Source organism: Salvia hispanica, chromosome 2 (genome assembly GCF_029641045.1).
Source record: "Salvia hispanica isolate PSC_SH4W2 chromosome 2, Shi_PSC_v1, whole genome shotgun sequence".
Classification (NCBI taxonomy): Eukaryota; Viridiplantae; Streptophyta; class Magnoliopsida; order Lamiales; family Lamiaceae; genus Salvia; species Salvia hispanica.
Window position 1 is genome coordinate 32798312 of NC_142693.1, and position 26344 is coordinate 32824655.

Sequence of the window (26344 nt, forward strand, 5' to 3'; positions counted from 1 at the left end):
CAACTAATACTCCAGATATTGTAGTGCCGCGCCGCAGTGGGAGGGTCTCTCATGAGCCCGATAGATACATTGGTTTGGGTGAGTGTATGGATCACTCCTCGGACAGCAATGTACTGGATCCCTGGAATTTTGCAGAGGCGCAGGCTGATGTCGATCATTGCAAATGGGTGAAAGCAATGGATTCGGAACTACAATCTATGTTAGACAAAGACGTCTACGATTTGTCTGTCCTACCCGAAGGCTGTACTGCCATTGGGAGCAAGTGGATATACAAACGTAAACGTGGACCCGATGGACGAGTTAAAGTCTTCAAGGCAAGACTAGTGGCTAAGGGGTATACCCAAAAGGAAGGTATCGATTACGATGAGACCTTCTCCCCAGTGGCCATGCTCAAATCGATCCGTATACTTTTGTCTATAGCAGCTTACATGGATTGGGAAGTATGGCAGATGGACGTTAAGACTGCGTTTCTAAACGGGAGTCTTGAGGAGACCATCTACATGGAACAACCCGAAGGCTATGTAGTGAAGGGCAAGGAACACATGGTTTGGAAGCTTAAGAAGGCCATTTATGGTCTCAAGCAAGCATCTAGATCATGGAACCAGTGTTTCGATCAAACTGTTCAAAAGTTTGGATTCGAAAAATGCCCTAATGAAAGCTGCGTGTATAAGAAGGTTGAAAAAGGAAATGTTGTGTTCTTAGTTTTGTATGTAGATGACATTCTTCTAATTGGAAACAATAAAAAGATGTTGTCATCAGTGCGAACTTGGTTGTCCAGCCAGTTCGAGATGAAAGATATGGGTGATGCGGGACACATTCTCGGTATCAAGGTTCTTAGGAACCGAGGTAAGAAAATGTTGTGCTTATCCCAAGAATCTTACATCGAAACGGTACTTAGACGCTTTAGCATGCAAGATGCCAAGAAAGGTTTCCTACCTTTTAGACATGGCATCCAGTTGTCTCAAGAGATGTGTCCTAAGACAGCATCTGAGATAGCAGAGATGAGAAGAATACCATATGCCTCGGCAGTTGGTAGTCTCATGTATGCTATGCTTTGTACTAGACCCGATATCTGCTTTGCTGTTGGCATGGTAGCAAGATATCAATCAAATCCCGGCCAAGGACATTGGACTGCCGTAAAGAACATACTCAAGTACCTTAATCGGACTAAGGACTATGTTCTAGTTTACAATGCAGCCGAGCTCTGTCCTTTAGGATATACAGATTCAGACTTTCAGGCTGATCTGGATTCGAGAAAATCAACTTCCGGATATGTGTTTACCTTAGGAGGTGGAGCTATAGTTTGGAAGAGTGTAAAGCAGAAATGCATTGCAGACTCTACCATGGAAGCCGAGTATGTAGCCGCTTCGGAGGCTGCAAAGGAGGCTGTATGGCTTAAGAACTTCCTTCTGGACTTAGGTGTGGTTACGAATATGCCCAAGCGCATCACCGTTTATTGTGATAACTCTGGTGCTGTGGCAAATTCGAGGGAACCACGGGCTCATAAGGCGAGCAAGCACATAGAGAGGAAGTATCATATCATTCGAGATATAGTGCAGAGAGGAGACATACAAGTGGTCAAGATTGAGTCAGAAAACAACCTGGCAGATCCTTTCACGAAGGCGTTAGCGGTAAAGCCGTATGAAAGCCATGTTGAAGGAATGGGAGTTCGACTAATTCAAGACCTCAATCCGCTTTCAGTATAAGTGGGAGATTTAGACGTTAGCACATTTTGTATACTCGAAAGTGTTTTGAGTATAAGTGGGAGATTGTTAGAGTTTGTATACTAGAAATCACGTTTCGAGTGATTGAATACTGTAAAACTCTTATTTTATTTTCCAATGAATAAAACAGATTATTTTTGTCATAATGTTGTTATGTTTTACATTTAATGGATGTTAATGCATGTTTAAATGTATAAGTTAACTTAACAAAGTCTAAGTCTTTGTTTTAGTAGACCGGTTGTGGGCGTCGTCCACTTTAAGGTAATACGGTCAGTTCTAAACAAAGAAAAATATGAATTTCACAACCTAGATGGAATTAGACTACCCATCGAGAAAGGTTGCAATGTCAGTCCGTATATTTCTAAGCCTTACTGAAATAAGATGACATTGGTGTGGTATAGCACTGAACGGATCTAACAGCAAGACTTGCCTTGGGCTATCTACTGAAAGGCGAGGTCTTGATAAATATTTATTTCTTAATCAATGTAGGTTAGCATTGAGCATACGGTATTGATTATGCATTGCTTTGACTTATCAAATGGTGCGGGTTTTTCGTAGCCCAATTATCCTGATATATTGGGCAGTGGTGATCGATATCTAGCGGTGCTAGGATTGCTATTATATTGAATCGTGCACGAGGTGAGTCTCGTTTGATAATGTCCTCAAGAGGAGCGCGAAACTAAGTTTTATTATTCGGAACCTAGCTAGTTGGAGTATGATTACTCTATGAATAATAAATGAGTGTTTCATGCTAAGTCCACTCTTGGAATTAATAAGAAGTTAATTAATTAAGTCAATAGCAGACATTAATTAATTAATGGACATATTAATCTTAAGCACGGGAAATGAAAGATAAACGGAAACCCGGATTACTTATAATTTCGGATTTGGATGGGGAGAGTTCAATATTACTTCTGTAGTGGCTGCTCGTAATATTCCAATTATAACTTATATTAAATTGTGGGTTCAATTTAATTAGTAAAAAGTAAATTGGATGAGCCCATATCCAAAGCCTTCCATAGATCCCTGTCTGGGCCCAAAAGGAACTTAATATAAATAGGAGAATAAAGGAGACAGAAAATACACAATATCTCATATTGCAATTTTCGAAAATTTCGATCTCTCCCAGCTGTAGGAGATTTCGAATTTGAGTCCTATTCCAAAAAGGATTTCTTCTGTCTTCTTTATTTAAGTCCTAGTATTCTAGTAAGATCAGCCCACACTGATATTAGAGTACAGTTCGGGAACCAGAGAGAAGATTTGTGGTCTAGTACTTAAAGCTACACGTGGAGAAGTCGCTAGCCATCTTCAATTCTTTGGAGAATTAATTAGGTATTATTCTACTCCGTAGAAAAGCATGTTTTAGGTTTTCAATATTCTTAAAGCATGATTAATTCAAGTTATGAGAACCCTCCATTATAGAGAATTCCTACCTGATGGTCCACGGTGAAACCATGGTTAGGGCACTTTCGGAGAAGGGCTTTGAAACGAGCAAACGCCTCGTAGAGGGGCTCGTCATGGCCTTGGATGAACTGGAAGATCTCGCTTTTGAGCTTCAAAATTGTGCCCGGCGGATAGTACTTGTCGAGGAAGGCAACTACAATGTCCTTCCATGTGGAGACCTTTTCTCTGGGTATACATTCAAAGCACTCTTTAGCAGAATCAGTTAATGAAAAGGGGAAGAGTCTTACCCTTATGGAATCGTCATCGACACCGTTCAATTTGAGAGTGTTTGAGATCTCCACAAATTTGGAGAGATGGCAATTGGCATCCTCTGTAGCCCATCCTGCAAAAGGAGTTTGCTCGATCCTTTGAATAAGGGGCATGCGTAACTCGAAATTGTTAGCGTCAATACGAGGTCCTTCGAGAAAGGTAATCATATTACCATGATTGAACATGTTCATCACGGGTTGTATTTCCTGATTCTTCTTCTCCAAAGCCTCTCGGGCTGCCCTTTCCACATCTCTCTCATCCATCAGTAGCTTCACCATTTCCTGCAATTTCTCGATGTCTGTTCAGTCACCTATTGTTCCTGATCCTTTTTCACTTCTTATTTTCCTACGAGTTCTTTCAAACTCCAAATCGAGCGGTTCTAGGTTGTCATTCCCAGAGCGCGTTCGCATACAAAACTTGCAAAAACCAAAAACAAAAACGAATTAAAAACTAAAATTAAAAACTGAAAGCAATTAAAATCCAAAGTAGCAAAATTATTCGTTTGAAGATATCACTCCAAAGTGAATTGTCTTCCCCAGCAACGGCGCCAAAAACTTGATGCACTTTTTATTAGCACTAAATAAACCTGCAAATAAACAAAGTATATATAGTATAACTAAAGGTTAACCGGAAATCGAACACGGGGAAGGCAAACACAAAGTATCTATCCTCTACTAAGACTCAATTACTATCTGGAAAAAAAAGTAGGTTTTGAAAACTTTTGGAAAACTAAAAACAATAAAAAGCATAGACCAACTAAAAGCAAATAAAACAAGGAGAAAGACGATAGAGATAAGGTAATCCCAAAGATGTGTGTTCACAGTTATGGTTATACAAAATTCCAACTGCAATACCCTAGCACAGTTTTTACTTTGAAAGGACGAGTCACCTAGCTTATGCTCATGCGATACAAACGTTGATTACAAAGTTAGGGTTGTCAATCCTAACACGTAACTCGAAAAAGCGCCTAAGACCCTTGAAAAGTCATCACTCACAATTAACAGTGTCGGTTTAAGGGAAGCTAACTGTAGTGTCTACTAAGTGAATCTAACTCGCTAGAACTCTGTCACAGTTATGAAGCAAGTTATATTAAATCATACAAGATTGTGTCACTCAATCATGCAGCATCAAGAATACTTAGGGAAGAAACAAAGTAAAAACAAAACGGATATTAAATAGAAAAAAGAATTTGTATAACAAAAGTCGTTACTAACACATCCCTAGAATCCTATGAGTTTAGTTACACATAATTGAATAAGCTAAAAACATAGATTAAAGGGAAGACAATTTGAACATAAAACTAAAGCAAATAAAACCCGTAGGTTGAATCCTTGTCGTTCTTGATGTTCTTGAAATCCTTCACCAACTCCTTGCACAATTGAAGTACTCTAGATCTTGATCTCTAAGAAGTATTTTGCAAGTAGAAGTTCTCTCTTTCTGATGAAGCTTGGGGTCTTATTTATAGGAAAAAACCAATCCTTGTTGTAGAAGGAAAAGATCTCCAAAATATGGTAAATCTGGGAGCAAATCTAGGGCATCTCGGATTCGCCGCCTTTCTCCGGCGGGCCGCCGCACCTTGGCCGGCGGTTGCTGCGTTGGAGTCCAGAGAGTCTGTTCCCTCGGCGGCGGACCGCCGCACGACTTCCGGCGGTCGCCGAACGAGACTTCTCTTCCAAGCGCATTTTTCCGAGGTGGACCGCTGCATTGATCTGCCCGACGGGCGCCGGCGGTCGCCGCACACAACCGCGGCGGTCGCCGGTCGCCGTCTGACTCCAGATTTCCAGACTTTGCGTTTTGGCTCCCTTTTTCGGCTCAATTATGCACATTTCTCACAAAACACGTCAAAATACCAAAATAGACAAAATATGCAAATAATGGACGTGTAGAGTGACTTTGACATAAAAAACGGACCAAATAATGGTCTTAAAACAGTGTAAAATCCGAGCGTATCAGTCAGCGAGCCAAGCGGGATGACACCTTGTTAGTATAACGCGGTAAGCCAACGTGGCTGACACGTGACAGTCCACGTCATGACCGAACGTTACAGCTCGTAACCGACGACCGTTACGGTCTGGCATTGATGACAGCCATCAAGGTTGCGTTGACCCCTACAGTGGACTGAGCCTATAAATAGGCTAGCCATTCTAGCATTCTACACACTGAAAACTAGAATCTGCATCATACACTCTCTTCTTTCTCTGCATTGTTTTTCTGTCGAAAGCTCTGCCCTCTCCTCCATCCAGTTCGTCGGAGCTCTGTTGATTGCGGTGCTGCTTCATCAGAGACGCTAGCCGTTTTATCTTTGGGGACGAAACGCCAATCCGAAGAGCACTACCGGGGTGTATCTCGTCTTGCGGAAAGAGGCCTCCTCGACTCGGCTATTTCCTTTTTTCCTACAGTTTATAGTTTCGATCTCCTTGTAATTCAGTTTCAGTTATTTCTCTTGTATTCCTTTTGGGTTGTATTACGCCCGGCTTTTTATCTCTTGTAATCCAGAAACCAACAGATACATGGTGCACGCCAATACCACGGCCTTCGTGTTGTCCCTCATCACAATCTTCCTCATCACCGCTGGGCTCCCAGCTTTGCACGTTTTCTTCATGGTAGTGGCCCTTTACGCGATGTGGATGGCGCTAGTGGCCATCACAATCAGCTACGTAATGTCGATGGATGTGATAGCTCCGAATCAGAGGGTGCATTCGGTAGGAAATATGATTATATTGGGGGTGGTTGGGGCGATGAGCATGTTTGGATCGATATTAGTGTCCGTTTTTGTAAGGCATTTGTATCTGTCATGGAAGAATAAGAAGTGACGACAACAAGATCTTGGTGGTGATGCTTTCATACGACGTGTTTTCTATTGGATTTTTCACCGGTTGGAGACAGGGGGTTTCGAGAGCCGACCGTTGATTTGAAAAAGATGATTTTATAATTCAGATTTCAAATGTTCCATTATATATGATCTAGTATGAATGTGTGATGCCCTTACAGATCGCTCAGATGGTGTTTAAGGAGGTAATTGTGTATGTAGTATTTTTTGTCGTGTGTGTATTATATATGTATATGAAGTGTATGTGCAAGGTGTGTATCGTGTACATGTAAATGGCAGTATGTGCAATGTGTGAGTTATACGAGTACGCGTGCGTGCACAGTGTGTGAATTGTGTGTTGTGTTTATGTAGCGTGTGTACAGTGTATGTATTTTGTGCGTGTGTGAATTGTGTCTTGTGTAGGGCTGGGGAATTATACCGAAATACCTGACACCGGACTTACCGTACCGAAAAAATACCGAAAATACCGTTTTTTCGGTATACCGTAGTTTTAGGTACGGTATGATACCTTACCGATAGAGATCGGTACGGTAATGGTATAAGATTTCCCATACCGCGGTATACCGAAGATTCGGTATGCCGGTATATACCGGTATACCGAAAATTCGGTATATACCGATGCTTCGGTATACCGTGGTATACCGGTATACCGAAGACTCGATACATATAATATATAAATATATATTTATATATGTTATATTTAAACTAAATTTTAAAAAATAAGAATTTTTATTATAAAAAAAATAAAAGAATCAAAATTGTGAACCCTATTTTTTGAAGTAGTTGAAAACTAGATTTTATTTTAATATTTTGGATATAATAGATTTTTTCACGGTATAATGGTATAACGGTATGCCGTACCGCAAAACACGGTACAACGGTATATCGTAATGCCATATCGCAGTTCGGTATACCGTAAACGGTATACCGAAATGCGGTACGGTATACCGATAACACGGTATGGTAACGGTATGGAAAACTGCCATACCGAATTTCCGGTATACCGAACTCTGGTATACCGAAACTTACGGTATGGTATCGGTATGGTTTTTGTCATACCGTAACTTTCGGTACGGTATACGGTATGGCACTCCCGATACGGTATACCGTACCGAACCACCCCTAGTCTTGTGTGTATGCAGTGTGTCTGCACTGTATGAGTCAGAGGAGAAAAAGTTAGACGGAAGGAGAAAAAGTGAGTAAAGCATGAGAGAAAATTTGCATTTTTGAAATGAGACTATTATTCGTAGACATACGAAATAGCAAAATGAGACTATTTTTCATGGACGAATGGTGCAGTACAATTAGACTGATTTGATTTAGTAGGATGATAAAAACGTGAGACATTCATACTACAAAGATGTAGATAAGAAATCAAAGTATTTCGAAATGACCGTCTATCAAATACCCTCCCGTCTCCAACTTTTCAAAAATCCAATAGAAAAGACGGCGGTGCAAAGCTTCATCGCTAATATCTATCTGCCGATCCTTCTTATTGACCCACGACCAATACAACTGTTTAACTGATACGCTCTGATTTTACACTGTTTTAAGACTATTATTTGGTCCGTTTTTTTATGTCAAAGTCACTCTACACGTCCATTATTTGCATATTTTGTCTATTTTGGTATTTTGACGTGTTTTGTGAGAAATGTGCATAATTGAGCCAAAAAAGGGAGCCAAAACGAAAAGTCTGGAAATCTGGAGTCAGACGGCGACCGCTGCAGTTGTGTGCGACGACCGCCGGCGCCCGGCGGGCAGATCAATGCAGCGGTCCGCCTCGGAAAAATGCGCTTGGAAGAGAAGTCTCGTCCGGCGATCGCCGGAAGTCGTGCGGCGGTTCGCCGCCGATGGAACAGACTCTCTGGACTCCAACGCGGCGACCGCCGGCCAAGGTGCGGCGGCCCGCCGGAGAAAGGCGGCGAATCCGAGAAGCCCTAGATTTGCGCCCAGATTTACCATATTTTGGAGATCTTTTCCTTCTACAACAAGGATTGGTTTTTCCCTATAAATAAGACCTCAAGCTTCATCAGAAAGAGAGAACTTCTACTTGCAAAATACTTCATAGAGATCAAGACCTATAGTACTTCAATTGTGCAAGGAGTTGAAGAAGGATTTCAAGAACATCAAGAATGACAAGGATTCAACCTACGGGTTTTATTTGCTTTAGTTTTATGTTCAAATTGTCTTCCCTTTAATCTATGTTTTTAGCTTATTCTATTATTTGTAACTAAACTCATAGGATTCTAGGGATGTGTTAGTAACGACTTTCGTTATACAAATTCTTTTTTCTATTTAATATCCGTTTTGTTTTTACTTTGTTTCTTCCCTAAGTATTCTTGATGCTGCATGATTGAGTGACACAATCTTGTATGATTTAATATAACTTGCTTCATAACTGTGACAGAGTTCTAGCGAGTTAGATTCACTTAGTAGACACTACATTAGCTTCCCTTAAAACGGTACTGTTAATTGAGAGTGAGGACTTTTCAAGGGTCTTAGGAGCTTTTTGGAGTTACGTGTTAGGATTGACAACCCTAACTTTGTAATCAACGTTTGTATCGCATGAGCATAAGCTAAGTGACTCGTCCTTTCATAGTATAAACTGTGCTAGGGTATTGTAGTTGGAATTTTGTATAACCATAACTGTGAACACACATCCCTGGGATTCCCTTATCTCTATCGTCTTTCTCCGTGTTTTATTTGCTCTTAGTTGTTCTATGCTTTTTATTGTTTTCAGTTTTCAAAAGTTTTCCAAAACCTTTTCGTTTTTCCAGATAGTAATTGAGTCTTAGTAGAGGATAGACACTTTGTGTTTGCCTTCCCCGTGTTCGATATCGGTATTAACCTTTAACTATACTATATATACTCTGTATACTTGCAGGTTTATTTAGTGCTAATAAAAAGTGCATCATTAACATACTCAAAACACGCCCATATGGCTAAAATTATGAAAACCCCCCACATAATCTTGTTTCCCATTGGAGGGCTGAGCTTAGATGGAGTGATCGCATCAATCGACTTTAAGAAGGTGACCATGACAGCTACCAGCGCCATTCCCACGGAGAATGCGGACACGAAAATAAAGGCTACTGTGTAATTTTCCAGCTGGACCCTGAAGGTGAAAAGGTACATCGCCAGGAGGGAACACAGGAAGGCCATCATGTTGGCTAACCTAATGGTCATGTATGCAGTGGGATTGGTGGATGCCATCACAGCTTGCCCGGCTCTTCGAGAGTTCTTGGGGTCGTCATCAGCCATACTCCGCCCGCGGGGGCGATGGCTGACTGGAAGGCCATCGTGGCGATCAGGACTACCACCACCATCATGGTGTTGCTCATCTCCGGGATCACTTTTAACATTAAATTGTCTGACTACGCTGTTAACAGCCTTTTCATCGTTGCATAGTGGGTGTTGGTCAGAGCAGTGTCGTTCAATATCTGGGCGGCAGTTTTGCCCATCCCGTTTCTTATATCCTGCTTTAGGACTTCGATATTCACCAAGTGATACTTCATCTGAAAATTTTTAATTGAAAAAATTAGTGGAATGCGGAGTCCATTACCAAAAAATGATAAAAATGATATGTGACAAACTTTATGGGACAGAGGGAATAATATTTTAGATAATGAAGAGAAGAAGAGTTGGTGTATAATTACATCGATTTGATTACACCTAACAGCCAAAGGCAATATAGTATCTCCATCATCATCCTTTGAACACACAAGATCTCCCAACTTCTCCTCCAAAACTTTCAATGTCCATGTTTCACACACAAATGCAGCACTGTCTGTCCGCGATGCAGTCTCTCCATCGGGGGAAAATAACTCTCTTCAAGGAGGCGTTCGAGAATCTCAACATGCCCATTCATGGCTGCAACATGAACCGGATTCATGTCTTGGTCGTCGCGCCGCCAGCACATATCCGCGGCTAATGCCAGCAATTTCGAGGCAATCTCGACGTGCCCTCCTGCGGCTGCTACATGGAGAAGATTTCTTGAGCATGGAAATGAGACACCATGAACAAGATATGGATTTTGTTCAAGTAGATGTTCAAGTGTTGTAACATCCCCACTTGATGCAGGGTTGTAGAGTTTCTTTTCTACTTCTTCACTTACCATTCTTTCTCCCACTAATTATTTCTTCTTTTTTTCTCTCTAGTTTATATTTTATTCTTCTTCTCAACCTCTCTTTATACTTAATTCACAAAAGATCGATGTCCACACATTCAAAGAGCCCATGGTCTAAGGTTGGCTCACAAGCAAGTTCTACCTAATTTCCTTAGTACTTCACAATATATTCCGATGTAACAGTTGCATTTTCAACACAGCTGCCTAACCTCTGTCGTGTTTCTATCTACATTTCCCTTTGAAAACGACAGAGAAGAAGATTCAAACTGAAATGGTCACACATTGTTAGAACACAACAACCATATTAATCCTGGTTATATATTGCAAAATATTCTAGTATATCACTTTCTGTTTTTTAATTTAACTTCTACAGAAAGGTGGTCCATTCCACACTCAAATTATGGTTTATGTAAGTATGTCGATTCAACTTGAAACATGCGTATCGGCCCTAATAACCCGATAAAACTAAAGAATTAGGACTATAATTTGCAACTCGAATATAAAACGACTATACGGGCCAGCTCAAATGGGCTGGCGGGTTAAGCGGGCTGGCCCGATAGGGTTGCGGGTTAACCAAACGGGTTGCACTTTCCAATTACTCTTCCGTCCGCCATTACTTATCGCTAGTTTCCTTTTCAATCTGTCTGCCAATACTAGTCACGCCTATTTTTGGTAATGAATCTCACGTTCCACTAACTTAGTACACTCACATTTTATTATTTTATTATAAAACTAATACTCATAAAAATGTAGGACTCACATTCTACTAATTACTCTTTCAACACACTTCCCACTATATATCTTTAAACCCGGGCAGAGTCAACTTGTGACATTTAAGGACGGACAGAGGGAGTAGAATTCTACTCGCTCCATCCCATATAAATAGATACTTTTTCAATTTTGGTTCGTTCCATAGAAATAATTCCTTCTATTTTTGTACTAACCCTTTTCTCTATAATGGCGCGTGAGTCCTATTTTTCATTAATATTATTCCTATCACTTTTTCTATCTCCTTTTTCTTTTACTTACTAATTGTGGATTAAAATTCGTGACCGACTGAGTAATAAATTTAGGATTTATTATAATATGCGCTTCCACTTCCATCAGTAAGTAACTCTATGTCTCTATGTGATTATGGTTTATAAAACTGTTAATGTTTGGCGCTTTTTTCATATAAGTTAATGAAGTAAAAAGACTTCAATTATTTGCAACATTTTGTTTTCTACAAAGTTAAGATTACGATATTTTAGAATACAATAGTTTTTAAGATTGTTCTCTTCTAACATCATGAATATTTAAAATAAGATTTTTATTTTATGGCTGCTAATTTATAATTAGGGCTGGGGAAAAATACCGAAATATCGAAATACCGGCCTTATCGTACCGAAAAAATACCGAAAATACCGAATTTTCGGTATACCGTGACTTACGGTACGGTATGATACCTTACCGAAAAATTCCGGTAAGGTAACGGTATGAATTTTCAAATATCGCGGTATACCGCTGCATACCGAAATTCGGTATATACCGTAAATTAAGGTATATACCACAAAAATATAAACACAATTATATATAAAATATATTTTATATATTTTTAAATTATAAAATCTATTGTGAAATATAAATATAATTATGAATAAATTATATTTAATTTATTTTTAAAATTATAAAATATAAATAATATTCTAAAAACTCTAATTTTCTATTTTAATTGATGTTGAAAGTGAGGTATACCGCAAAAGTAAGGTATACCGAACTTCAGTACGGTATATCGAAAATGAGGTACGGTATCGGTATGAAAATTCGTTATATCGAAAATAAGGTATACCGAAGTTTGGTATGCCGAAAACTTTGGTAAGGTAAAGGTATGACTTTTACGCATACCGTATTTACGATAAGGTATACGGTATGATGATTTCGGTAAGGTATACCGTACCTACCCACCCCTATTTATAATAGACCAGTACACCAACCACAATCGTTCATGGTAATTGTAATTTATTGTTGAGAAAATTGTATTTATTAAAATTTTATAACATCGAATTCTTCTTTACGTAATTAAACGATTTTAGACTAGTTTAAAATAAATTAGACTTCATATCATAAATTAAACGAGAAAATATTCAGTGGTCCTTCCACACCACCATGGCACCATGAGGTGGTGTGTCTGACCAATTATTTATTGACAAATAAGAATACAAAAGGCAACACATCCAACTAAACATGCAATTATTTAGGAAACATTCATTATACTACTTTTATGGAAAATTGCATAATATAAATATGGAAATTACTACTATATGGTATATTGCATATCTATTAATAATAAATAAATAAATAAAATCATACTAACACAGTATATTCTTTTGGGTATGAATTATGATTATCTTTTTTTCTTATTTATTAATATTAACCTATTGAGTAAACGTATAATCATGTATACATGCACATAAAATAATATTAAAAAATGCTCTAGGATTACATTTTTTATTGCGATACATTTTGGCTATTATTATTATTACAGTAAGTGCAAATATAAATATGAAATATGTATAGAAGCTGAAAATATATTGGTAATGTCCATCTATGCAATTGTTCATGAAAGTGGTATGTTTCCTAATAATTGAAAATTCTACAATAATTGAAAATTCTATATAAATTAAAATAAGTATGCCAATAATGTAATTTTTCTATCCTTTTTTTTGCATATACATGATTATACGTTTACTCAATAGGTTAAATATTGCAAATAAAATTAAATTATGGTCATGCTTTATAAGTCTAATATATTTATTTATATACATAATAAATAAGAAAAAAAGATAATCATAATTCATACCCAAAAGAATATACTCGCAAGAGTTAGTATGATTTGATTTTTTTATTATCAATAGACATGCAATATACCATATAATAGTAATTTCCATATTTATATTATGCAATTTTTCATAAAAGTAGTATAATGAATGTTTCCTAAATAATTACATGTCTAGTTGGATGTGTTGCCTTTTATATTCTTATTTGTTAATAAACAATTGGTTGGACACACCATCTCATGGTGTCATGGTGGTGTGGAAGGACCACTGAATATTTTCTCAAATTAAACAAGGACTAATGTTTAGATCATAAACTACAATTAACCATTAGTTATCCGGCTCAACCTTCACCGTGCTGCCGCTAAGGGTGGACGCATTAATTTATTTTCTAACTCTTTTTGTTCAGACAGTTCAAAACAGTACCTTTACAACTTTTTTAAAAAAATTTATTGACACAAGTATGTTTTGCTATTACTTATTCCGCGGTACTGTTGCAATGCAACATGTACATTGGATTTGTCGATAATTACATTAATATTGCAAGTTGCAATATCAACTAGCCAAGTTGCAAGTTTTCCTCAACTTGTTTGTGCTTATTTATGTTAATATATTTATCAAAATATAATCTCTCTTTTCTCTAAAAATATCAACAATTTTTCATTTTAGTCCAATCTTTAATTATGCACTTCCTAATCAAGGAAATTTATTCATCTCATTAGAGATGAGATTCATTCTGTGTTAATAATATTTCAATCACTATTTCTTATTATCTCTCTCATTTTACTAATTGTACTTTAAAACACGTATTGTTCAAAAGTTCATATTTTTAAAGGATGGAGAAAGTATATTGTACATGTTTTGTGTTGTTTGGGTTTTCATTGTCCATTTTCTTCAGTAAATTAAGCATCTCTTTATAATATAATCTCCATAGATCCTATACTTTATTTGTTTAATTATGCCTTTTTCATATATAGAAGATGGATCATTTCAGAACTATCTTAAATAAGAATTTTGAGAACAATCAGCTGGTAGCACAAAATATATCAGTTGACAATGCAAAACATATTAGATACTCCTACTAATATATTCAGTGCTGCCAACTGATATTTTTATGCTTTCAACTGATAGAGTTTATAAGATTTTATTTTAAGATAGTTCTCAACTGAACTGCTCTCTATAATAATATTTTTATATAAATAAGAAGAAAAGAATAAAATAACTAGCTATAGGAACAAGGGCCACTAAAGAATGGTGGAAGAAGCACAAGAAAAGAAACTCTTTATCAGATGGGAATGTAACAACACTTGTACAATTACATAACGAAGATCCATATCTTGTTCATGGATTCTCATTTCCATGTTCAAGAAACCTTCTACATATAGCTGCAATGCATGGACAAACAGCCGTTGTTGAAGAAGTGTTGGAGTGTAATCTGAGGCTAGCGCGGAGTTCAGACTCCCAAAAATCGTCTCCCCTCCACATTGCAGCCATAGAAGGTCACGTCGAGATTGCCAGCCTAGGAAATTGCTGTCAAAAGCCCCAAAGATGTACTGGTGGCGCGACGAGCAAGGCATGAATCCCGTTCATGTCGCTGCCATGAATGGGCATGTTGATATCCTAGAAGATCTCCTTCAAGAGAGTTGTTTGCCCGCGATGGAGAGACTGCATCGCGGCCAGACTGTGCTGCATTTGTGTGTGAAACATGCTCAGACTGACGCATTAAATTTTTTGGTGGAGAAGTTGGGAGAGCTTGTGTGTGCAAAGGATGATGATGGGGAGACATTATTGCATTTGGCTGTTAGGTGCAATCAACTCCAGGTAAATTACACTCCAAATCTAGTTTTTCTTTCTTGTCTTCTTTACTTGAAATATTAGCATTTTTTTTGGTATATAGCTGAAAATAAGATTTAGCTTGAATAATCTCTCAATCCTGCTTTAGTTTGTAATCAATTCATTCATTCTACTATTTCTTTTGCTTGCTCGAGTTTGGAGTTGAGATTTAGATATCCATATCCCGGTGAATTGAGTGAATCCCATTATCTATATTATCCTTGCTTGTTGTTAAATTATTTTTGGATGCTATGACTCAGTCCCAAAACGAAATGACAACAAGGGCTACATCAAATTCACGTGCCCACTAACCCATGTGTAATACTCTATCCGTCCCGCAATAGAAGTCATATTTGGTTATAACAAGAGTTTTAAGAAATGTAAAGAAAAATAGGTTTAATAAGTTAGTGGAATATGAGTTGAATAAGTTGGTAGAATATGAGATTTGTTTACTATTTATGGTAAAAATGAATTAAGATGCATATTGTGGAACATATTAAAATGAAAAAAATAGGAGGACTCTTATTGTGGAACGAGAGAAGCATTTAAAATGTATTCCCAATTATATTGCGAATCTTTGCAACATACAACATTTAGAATGATAATTTGTCATCCAAGTATATACTGTGTAATTGAGTATATGATCAAAAAATTCAGACTGTACAATACTCGGTGGATACAAAGCCATAGAGAAGCAAACACGAAACTCCATATGGGCAAAACAGCCCTCCAAATCCTAAACAAGAGTCCTCCAACTATGGCCGAAAACTACTCGCAGATGAAAAAGCTCTTAAAAACTCTTTCAAACGAGTCATTCATGGAAGCCCTCCCCAAGATGTCCGACGTCACAATGGTGGTGGTGATCCTGATTGCCACGATGGCCTTCCGGGGGGCCATCAGTCCCCAAGGAGGCATATGGCAAGATAACACGTCATCTCACAGAGGCGGTGAGGCAGTACTGGCAACCACTCATCCCAAGGTACTTGTTTATTATTTTCTATTTTTAATTTGTGTAGATTATCAAAAATATCTTTAGCTTCTACTCTCTCTTTTGACAAGTACTTCATTTTTTAAACTACACGGATTTTAATCCACAATTATTAAAGTAAGCGAGAGATATAAAGAAAAATATAATTAAAATATTATTAGTGGAGAATGAGTCTCACCTCCGTCTCCAACCATTTACACTAAACTCAAATCCATTTTTGAGTATATGTCACACCAAAAATTAGTTCTACTCCAACTATTTATACCAAATTCAAATTTTACATTATTTTTTAGTATATGTCTTACAAAAATTGGCATTGTTCCATATAAAAATCCAAAAGTGAATTTGGATTTGATGTATGATTGGAGAAGTTTTGTACACCAACAATGAGTTTTGGACTTTTGGTATATGTTTGAAGATTTTCTTTGTGAAAAAAGTTTCATAAAGTAGAAATTAAGGACAGCTGAAAATAGTTTCTGTTTTTAAAGGACGAAGGAAGTATTATATTAAGGCCTAGAAAGTTAATCCCTCTGTTCCTTAAAAATATGCGATATTTTCTCCATTACCTAGAAATGGAACATATACATTTATGGAAACTTTTCCACATAAATAAACACTACTGATAATATGAGCTCCACCATCCTTTTATACTATTATTTCAACTACGTTTTCTTCTTCTCTCATATTTTTATCAATTATACATTAAAACTCGTATCATTGCTAAATGACCTATTTGTGTAAGACGAAGGAATATAAAAATAGTTGAGCTCCTACTATTATTATTATTTTTTTTTACGTAAGTCATTGCCAAGACATACATGCACATGGTGCACGACAACACCACCGCCTTCGTTTCATCCCTCTTCACGATCTTCCTAGTCACCACGGGGCTCCCGGCCACACACTTCTTCTTCATGGCGGTGGCCATGTACACGATGTGGGTGGCGATGACGGCCATCGCCATCAGCTACTTGGTGTCGGTGGATGTGATCACTCCGAATGAGAGTGTTATATCGGTAGGAAACGTGATTATACTGGTGGTGGCAGTGATAATAAAAACTCCACAGATCTCACTGATTACATTTGTAACTCAGTGACTTCCTCCTCCAATTATCCCATTTCTACCTATTTTTCCCTAAACAAACTTTCCCAACCATACCTCAGATTTATCATATTAATCTCCATCCTAACTGAACCATCCTCATATACACAAGCATCACAACACCCAGAATGGGTGCTGGCTATGCAAGAAGAGCTACAAGCGCTGATAAGAACAGAAACTTGGCTGATCACTTTTTTACCACCTGGAAAAATCCCTGTCTCTTGTAAATGGGTTTACAAGATCAAATTTAAGGCAGATACTACAGTAGAAAGGTATAAACCCTGCTTGGTGGCTAAGGGATTCACTCAACAGGCTGGTGTGGACTTTCATGACACCTTTTAACCTGTAGCCAAACTCACCACAGTTAAGATGATGTTGGCATTGGCTGCTATAAAAGGCTGGAAACTGGCTCATTTTGACATCAACAATGCGTTTCTTTATGGTGATCTAGAGGAAGATATTTATATGACTCTTCCCCCTGGACTAGTTATTGACAATCCACCAGCTGGTTCTGGTCAGCTTGTTTGCAAGTTAAAGAAGTCTTTATATGGTCTTAAGCAGTCCTCAAGGCAGTGGTATCTGAAGTTCTCTCAAGTCTTATCCGGTTTTGGTCTGTTGCAATCTGCATCAGATCATTCTTATTTTTACAAATCTTCTGCAGATGGACACTACTTTGGAGTTGTCATCTATGTCGATGACATAGTGTTGGCTAGCAGTGATGACACTATGATCTCTGAATTCAAGGATTTTCTTTCAGCTAATTTCAAGTTTAAAGATTTGGGCAATCCTAAATACTTTCTGGGAATTGAGATTGCTAGGAACCATGCTGGATTGTTCATTTCTCAGCACAAATATGCCTTGGATTTGGTGTCAGATGCTGGATTACTTGGCTGCAAGCCATCTTCCACTCCTATGGATTCTGCTAAGCCCTTACATCAGGATGCAGGGGAGCCTCTTACTGATCCTACTCCTTATAGAAGATTGATAGGCCGGCTTGTGTATCTCTGTATCACACGCCCAGACATCACCTTTGCTGTAAATAAACTCAGTCAGTTCCTATCCAAGCCATGTACTGAGCGAAAGAGTCCTCAAGTATTTGAAAGGCACCTTGGGCCATGGATTATTTTACTCAGCTAAAGCAGACCCTTCTTTTAGCATCTTCTCTGATGCAGATTGGGCTGCTTGTCCTGACACAAGAAGATCCATTTCTGGTTTCTGCTTATTTCTTGGAACATCTTTGATCTCTTGGCGATCTGAGAAACAACACTCTGTCTCTAGATCCTCAGCTGAAGCTGAGTATAGGGCTATGGCCCTTGCATGCTGTGAGGTGGTGTGGATTGTGGCCTTGCTCCGAGATTTTGGCGTGGAAGTGAACCAACCTGTCCCTCTATATTGTGACAGTCAAGCTGCGGTCCATATTAGTTCCAACCCGGTTTTTCATGAACGAACTAAACACATAGAAGTGGATTGTCACACAGTTAGAGACAAGATCATTGAAGGGGTGATCAGAACAGTTCATGTCAGCAACACTATTCAACTTGCTGATATTTTTACAAAACCATTGGCTGCTACTCCTTTCCAGAATTTGCTGTCCAAGATGGACTTCACAACTGTCTATAGTCCATCTTGAGGGGGGCTATTAGACTAACCATTATGCAACCGAGCACATAGGTGAATAAAGATTGAGGAGCTAGCTATTACAGCTGTTATCTTTAGTTAGTTACTTGGGTTTTTATATTGTACTCTTGTGGTAGGTACACCAAGGCACCTCACTATATAAAGGTGTGGGTATTTTTGTATGCACAATTAATCGTGGAATTACAGATCTCAATTTCTCTTTCAATCGATCTCACCCCTTCTCTGTATATCCATGGATCTCTATTCATAAATCTGTTAGTGGTGAACATGTTCGGATGGATATCGGTGTACCTTGTTGTAAGGCAGTTGTATCAGTCGTGGAAGAGTAAGAGGCGGCAACAGCATGATCTTGGTGGTGATGCTTTCACACGACGTGTTTTTTATTGGATTTTGTGAGAGCCAGTCGTTGATTCCAAATACATGATTTTATTGGGATGTAATCAAATGCAAACTTTAAATATTGTATAAACTCCAAACTATGATCTGGTCAAAGATACTTCGCAGGTCAAAAATACTTCGCAGAGAGTTGACCAAGTGGTAGAGATGTTAATCATGCTTGAGGCAAAGCTCTCAGTGCAGCGTTTAAATTTATATTCATTTAACCATAAAAATAAGAAGGAATTTATGCACAATTTTTATTGGATGGTGAAGTAATATATGCAGAATTTATTAACTTTAGCCGTTAACTAATTCTGCAGAATTTTTTGCATTTTCTTTTTTTTTTCTCTTTGTCACTTGATTAAGATAGTAGGCTTTATATAATTAAAGTTGAATCCTTTACTTATAAACAAAAGAATATTAATTGGTTCATGAACGTTAATGTATACCTCTCCATTATCGATAAATAGATAGAACACATTTAGTTTAACAGAATGTGAGAAACTGATATTTTTGTCAAACAAAATGCATACTCTTTAATATAAACTTGATAATTTGTCTCATAACTTTATCCAACTTATTAACTCCAAATCAAACCGAAAATAAAACCAACTTAATTAACAAAAGGGGATCAGACTCTTTGATTATCCCAATATGTTCTTATTATTTTATACTCCCTCCGTTCACAACAAATAGAGCAATTTGTGTATAGCACGAGTTTTAATGTAAAACTGGTAAAGTAAGAGAGAATGAGAGAAAAAGTAAGTGAAAAGTAGATTTAGTGGAATGATGTGTAGAGTTATTATTTGTTGAAAACTTTTCATAAATGGATGTGCTCTATTTTTTGTAGACGACCAAAAATAGTAATTGTAATCTATTTTTTTTGGGCGGAGGGAGTATTTAAAAGCCAGACACAATAATTACTTAATCCTACTAACAAATACTAGTAGGTCGCATTATCAAGAAATTATATGGAAATGATAAATAGAAGTGTTGAATGGGCCACAAAATTAAAAATATTAAAAGTGCTATACTAGTACATTTTGCAATATAACCAAAATTAAATACCTCCCTCCGTCCCACTTTAGGAGTCCCGGTTGAGTTCGGCGCCAGTTTTAAGAAATATAAAGGAAAGTTGGTGAAAAATAATAGTGGAATGTGGGTCCTACTTTTTTATATTAATTTTATAATAAAATGTGAGTGGAAAAAAGTTAGTGGAATGTGGGGCTCCTAAAGTGGGACACCCCATTTATGGAATATTTCAACCGGGACTCCTAAAGTGGGACACCCCAAAATGGTAAACCGGGACTCCTAAAATGGGACGGAGGGAGTAGTTGTTATGTTAAACAATGTGTCACCATTACAATTTGTTTCTTCTTTACTATCTTTTTCAAAGACAAACATTGTTAGATACAGACAAAGGTGAGGTAGTTGTGTTGAATATACGACTCTTATATTGAGAACCTTATCGGAATATTGAAAGGGAGCAAACCATATCCCACATCGAAGAATGAACAAGACTTGCAAGTGTATAAATGGGCTACCCCTACTCCATTAGTACGAGGCCTTTTTAGGGAGTACCCCAAGAGCAAAACCGTGAGGGCTTTGCCCAAAGCGGACAATATCATACTAATGTGGAGTTCGGGTGTGCGCCACCGAGACCCTACAGATTTAACAAAATTGAGTTCAGAGAGAACTCCCTTTAACCAGATTGTGTAACGACCCGCCATTTTAGGGTACAATAATAATGGCGATCGCTATCTAGAAAGACTTAAATGCACAAAGATCGTAGGCTAGGGTCTCATTTAAAGGTAATTTACCAGAGCATTTAAAAAAAAATTAAGTAGGGGAAGAATAATGCCTTAGCAATGAAATCCAACAAAAAAAGGCTATCACAATAAATACTCCGAAATAGCAAAGTTCCAAAATAATTTCATCTGTTTCATATCCAAAATACTCCCACGAAATAAAATAATTCAACCCAACCAAAAGATCACAAGTTTCATATTTTTAGCACAAGCGACCAAGAGAGAAGTGAATTAAATATATGTTCCTCTTTGGTGTATATGGAATTCTCACTATCAAACATATAATGGGAAAAAAGTTTATCTTTTGAGGAGGGACTAAGCCCTGTTTTTAGCTTCTGTGTTTTATTTAATTCTATGTTCTCCACTTTTAGGAAAAGAGGTTTAGATACTAAATAACTTTAAAATAATAATGTGCTATTTATGCAATAACTTTTGAATATTGTAGCATACTAGCATACACTATATAACAACCAATTCTATTTATTTTGCAATTATAATATACTCCAAAAATTGATGAGATCTTACTCAATTTCAACCAATCATATTCTATTGCATTTGATACATTGATGAGATCTAAATCAAGAGTAAATTAAATTCCATGTATCATGCAGAAGATAAGGCTATTGCAATTGATATATTGATGAAATCAGTACAAAAAAGCTCCAAATGATGAGTTGCTGTTACAGAGAAAATTAGTATCCACAGCAAGCATTTGAATTTTCACAAAACACATTTTCCTTGCAACAGAATCCATTACCGATCTCCATTCCAATCAGCCTAAATACCTCAAATCAATCGTCGTACATTTCGCCATATGATCCAGATCTGAAGTATAACATAAGCACATCTCAGCATTTGAAATAGTCGGAATTCGATCCCTCCTGTCCAACAAATCAAGCTGTAAGTAGCCAAACAACTTGCTCGCTTACAGTAACTATGCGCGAGAATGATGCTTCATGCTTTTCGCATAAGAAACAAAGAAACAAGAACCATAATGTGATATGGTCTAAACTGAAGCGAAGAGGAACATACCATTTGGCCACAAACCGTTTCATGTGCAAGAACGAATAATGCCGTAGGCTAGGGTCTCATTTAAAGGTAATTTACTAGAGCATTTAAAAAACAATTAAGTAGGGGAAGAATAATGCCTTAGCAATGAAATCCAACAAAAAAAGGCTATCACAATAAATGCTCCGAAATAGCAAAGTTCCAAAATAATCTCATCTGTTTCATATCCAAAATACTCCCACGAAATAAAATAATTCAACCCAACCAAAAGATCACAAGTTTCATATTTTTAGCACAAGCGACCAAGAGAGAAGTGAAGCTATGTATGGAGACACAACGACACTTAAAGTTTCAACAAATCATGTTATTATTTCCTACTCAATACCGCCGCCCGCTCGTCACCGCTCAACCTACACATAGGGAAAACACATGCAGGGCTGAGTACTATAATCATACTCAGTGGACTCATTGCCGAAAACAGTTTTATCACAAAAATAGTTATCATGCCATTCTCAAGTGTCCATCGGGGTTTTATCTTTAGAAAGGCCCGAGGCACCACAATATATATATCATTTATCCAAAATCATGGTCGCGTGACCATTTTTTCACATCGACGTTTACCATATCCTCATTCTACATGACAAGGAATGCGGCCGCAATCCAGGTCACTAGAGCGGCCGACCCGTACGCCAACACTCGGTCTAACCCAAGTAGAGTTTGCGGCTCTACAAGGATCCGAATTCGATTAAATCAATAGTGGCATAGCCACGAGAGATAGGCACTGCAAAACAAATCAAGGCATGATAACACATATTTCATTCTCATCAATATCAGTTTAGGACAATGTCCTTATTTTAAAAGAAAGCCCACCTTGTCGGCTTAGCTCGAAAGTGTTCTCTTCTCCTCGTTTATCACGCTGAGAGCGCGAAGTATATTAGGCGTATCACAAATCAGTTTCGAACATTGATTTCAAATCATGCATGTTCCCACGTTTCCTTTTTTCCCATCGATAAATCTTTAATATCATCATCCAAAATCAAGGTACGATTAGTATATCATTTTTATTCGAATAACCACTCCAGATTCACCATTAAATCGTGTCACGTGTCACGCATGAGTGTTCTACACACACCACACACGCACACGAACACAACACATGTGCACGCCTTCCGAGGCGTGCACGCACACACACACTTATCACATGCATCCCAATTTCACCGATTAATTTCCCTTTCGCTCATTCTAAATGCATGTGGACTCAAGAACACCGACTGATCGGTAGAAGAAGAGAAGATCAAAATAAAAGTACCTTTTTCAAAAGAACAGTCGGTAGAAAACAAATAGAATCTTGATTCTTCAACAATCCTCGAATTGCAACTTCAATTCTTCTCCAAAAGATGAAGAATTAGTGGAGAAAGTAGAAGAAAAATTTGAGAGAGTATGGAGAAGTGGGAGACGGTTTTTCCAAGAGTGAGAGGCGTGATTTTGGTGTGCTAGGGTTAGGTTCTCACTCTTATTTATAGAGTGCAAAATATAATATTTTTAATTAAATAAATTAAAGATTTGGAAAGATTTTAGGAGAAAGTGGCGTTAATTCTAGTGAGAAATAAAGGGGATTCGAAATTTAGGCTATATTAATTAGCCTATGATTTAATTTAAATATTTCACGGAGTAGAATAAGATATCACTGAGCAAGAAAATAATAATAAATCTCCCCAAAATATAGTAGTAGGCGTGATTTTCATATTCCTACTCCAAGGAATTAATTAAAATCCTAATTTAATTAGGATATGGTAAGATCTTCTTAAATTTGGCAAGATATAGTAAGATATTTGAATTTATTTATGGAAGAAAATAAACAAGGGATCAAATGATATAATAAAATAATCCCTTCTCCCATATTATAAGGGATTTTCGAAAATCCCATTATTTGACAAGGGTTTCGAAAATTCCAAGGTGGAATTAAAAATAATCGGACTTTGGATTTAATTTGGATAATTATCCCAAACAAATAATTAAATCCAAGAAAAATAGGATTTCTTCTCCAATAAATACTAGTAGGGATCGAAAATTCCACATACTTAAATAATGCTCCTATTTAATTCTCACTCATCCCTTAGGAAATAATTCACCACAATTATATTACTCCGCATCAAATATTCACACCAAATCAATCATTTCTTCACTTTCACTTTCTTTTCTCAACGCATTGACCTTTCAACGGCCACGTCATATTTTCCACATCTTTGACTATTCAATAGCCACGTCATATTTCCAACAAGTTGACTATTCAACTCAATCTCAACTTCCATACACAATTAGGTCACAAGGACATCATGTAATTAATCACTCATCAATTAATCCACATATCATAGCATTTAAGGCATTTAATGCAAAAAATTTATAACCCGAAAATTAGGGTTTGAAAAAGTGGGGCGTTATAGATTGCCTCCTTCATAGCCTCTGTTATGGCTATGTACTCTGATAGTCAGTCTGGCATTCAACTTTGTAAGAATCCTGTCTTCCATGATAGAACTAAGCATATAGATGTTAGGTTCCATTTCATTAGAGATGTTGTGGAAAAAGGTGAAGTTCTTTTACAAAAGGTGCATACTGATCATAACCCAGCTGATATGGGTACCAAATGTCTTCCTGTGGATAAGTTGTTATCATGCATCAAAAAGTTGCATTTTGATTTTGGTTAGCATGTGCATTGCATGTCCCGAGGGAAAGACCTTGTTGACTCTTTGAAGTCACAAGGCAGCTTAAGTCCTACAAAACTAATTGGTTTACCATCTGGTGTTTTGTTAGGCAACCTAGCATTTTCTATCTAATGAGCTTTGTGTTCTTTGGTGATAGGAATGCCTTGTAGGCAATGATGAAGCAACAGTAGACCAAGGCTCTCCCCTGTTTCTCCAGATGTAGTTCAAAGGTGGAGAATGTTGGATTATTGGACTCCTTGCTTTGGGCTTCTATTATTATTCGGTTGGGCTGCTATTTTTGCTGAGCCCATAAGAATGTGTGTTGGCCCAAATTAAGTCTGGCCCAGTTACTTACCAGAGCCGCTGGATGAGAGCCATGTGGCAACTCCACACGGATCCTGCACTGCAGCCGTTAGATGTGAGGTGTGTTTGTTAAGTGAGAGGAGACCTTTAGCTTTCTCTTATTCGATTCAATTCTCTCTCTCTCTCTCCTGCTCTCAGAGACCGCTTCTGCTCTCTTCCTTCTCTCTAAGATTCCGACGAATCTAGCCGGAGTTCTTCTTCAAGCTTTTCGTTCCATCGATGGTTCTCAATCCTTAAGAGTTCTATCGGTGTAGATTGAGTGTTAGGCAACTTCTTCGGTTTCCTTCTCTAATCTAGGGTTTGGTCTTTTGTTTGTGACCAAATCCGAAGTGCTTGAAGTGTCTTGTGAAGGTTCTTGTGTTCGTGGTGAAGTTCTGAGTTGTGAGTGCTAGTCCGTGTGTGAGAAGGTCGTGGTGATCGTTGACCGGTGAGATCTAGGGTTCCACTGATCTCTGGTTTGAGTTCGTTCAACGGTGCTCTCCTTTGTGACTTGCTATGAGGATTGGGGAGGTCTGAGGCCTAGTGCAGTCACTAATGTGACATGAGCCACTCGTGGCCCGATTCTTGTTTGACTAATTCTTCTACTAAGTGTGCAGGTACAACCAGAAAGGATGGGATCTCAAGAACCAAGGAGTGCTTAAGATTAGTCTAGGGTTTCTGCTTGTAAAAATATTTAAATTAAATCATAGGCTAATTAATATAGCCTAAATTTCGAATCCCCCTTATTTCTCACTAGAATTAACGCCACTTTCTCCTAAAATCTTTCCAAATCTTTAATTTATTTAATTAAAAATATTATATTTTGCACTCTATAAATAAGAGTGAGAACCTAACCCTAGCACACCAAAATCACGCCTCTCACTCTTGGAAAAACCGTCTCCCACTTCTCCATACTCTCTCAAATTTTTCTTCTACTTTCTCCACTAATTCTTCATCTTTTGGAGAAGAATTGAAGTTGCAATTCGAGGATTGTTGAAGAATCAAGATTCTACTTGTTTTCTACCGACTGTTCTTTTGAAAAAGGTACTTTTATTTTGATCTTCTCTTCTTCTACCGATCAGTCGGTGTTCTTGAGTCCACATGCATTTAGAATGAGCGAAAGGGAAATTAATCGGTGAAATTGGGATGCATGTGATAAGTGTGTGTGTGCGTGCACGCCTCGGAAGGCGTGCACATGTTGTGTTCGTGTGCGTGTGTGGTGTGTGTAGAACACTCATGCGTGACACGTGACACGATTTAATGGTGAATCTGGAGTGGTTATTCGAATAAAAATGATATACTAATCGTACCTTGATTTTGGATGATGATATTAAAGATT

General features: G+C 37.7%; 1 long non-coding RNA gene and 1 pseudogene across 2 annotated transcripts; one reads left to right on the forward strand and one right to left on the reverse strand.

Annotated features, from left to right (window-relative positions):
- Positions 1 to 9131: 9131 nt before the first annotated feature.
- On the reverse strand, positions 9132 to 10541 carry LOC148932206 (uncharacterized). The gene is made up of 2 exons (XR_016135719.1): positions 9924 to 10541; positions 9132 to 9782 (listed from the first exon to the last, which is right to left on the reverse strand). It is a non-coding gene; the product is annotated as an uncharacterized LOC148932206 (long non-coding RNA).
- A 2428-nt stretch (positions 10542 to 12969) lies between these two features.
- LOC125193111 (uncharacterized) lies at positions 12970 to 18972 on the forward strand (annotated as a pseudogene). The gene is made up of 3 exons (XR_016135572.1): positions 12970 to 13000; positions 14433 to 15027; positions 15697 to 18972. The product of XR_016135572.1 is annotated as an uncharacterized LOC125193111 (transcript).
- Positions 18973 to 26344: the final 7372 nt, after the last annotated feature.